Source organism: Coturnix japonica, chromosome 22, assembly GCF_054131305.1.
Source record: "Coturnix japonica strain WE chromosome 22, WE-NBRP24, whole genome shotgun sequence".
Lineage (NCBI taxonomy): Eukaryota > Metazoa > Chordata > Aves > Galliformes > Phasianidae > Coturnix > Coturnix japonica.
Window position 1 is genome coordinate 990,001 of NC_140684.1, and position 926 is coordinate 990,926.

The following is a 926-nucleotide window of genomic DNA, read 5'->3' on the forward strand; positions in this document are numbered from 1 at the left end:
CTAGGGGTCGCTGCCTATGCGGCTCGGCTAGGTCGGCACGGTCTACCCAGCTCCGAGCGGGCCGTGGTGCTCGGTGACGGTGGCTAGGGTTCGCTGCCTAAGCGGCTCGACTAGTTCGGCACGATCTACCCGGCTCCGAGGGGGCTAGGGTGCTCGGCGGCGGCTGCTATAGGTCGCTGCCTATGCGGCTCGGCTAGGTCGGCACGGTCTACCCTGCTCCGTGCGTGCGCGAGGGCCCGGCGGCGGTCACTAGGTGTCACTGCACGTCTGCCATCCCGTCCGTCAGCGACCCCTAGCGTCCACGGCGCAGCAGGGCAGACTGTGCCAACGTGAGCCGGCCGCCGCTCTGCGACCCCTGCCCGCCGCCGCATGAGCTTTGGTCTGCTCGGAGCCGGGTAGACCGTGCCGACTAACTCGAGCCAAACGTGCAGCGACCGCTGGCCAGGGCGGAGGCTCATATGCGCCGGCACGGTCCAGCCTCTCCCGGCGGGCTCCGTTCGGTTCGGACGCTCTACGGCGGAGTCGGGCGATCTGAGCCGCGGCGGCTCGAGTGCGCCGGCACTGCACAGCCTCTCCTGGCGGGCTCCGCTTGGCACGGACGTTCCTCAGCGGCGTCCGGCGATCTGAGCCGCGGCAGCACGAGTACGCCGGCACGATCTAACCGCTCTCGGCGGGCTCGGCTCGGCTCGGACGTTCCGCGGCGGCGTCCGGGGGGTCTCAGCCGCGGAGGCTCGGGTGCGCCGGCACGGTCCAGCCTCTCCCGGCGGGCTCCGCTCAGCTCGGACGTTCCTCGGCGGCGTCCGGCGATCTGAGCCGCGGCAGCACGAGTGCACCGGCACAGTCCAACCGCTCTCGGCGGGCTCGGCTCGGCTCGGACGTTCCGCGGCGGCGTCTGTGGGGTCTCAGCCGCGGAGGCTCGGGTGCGC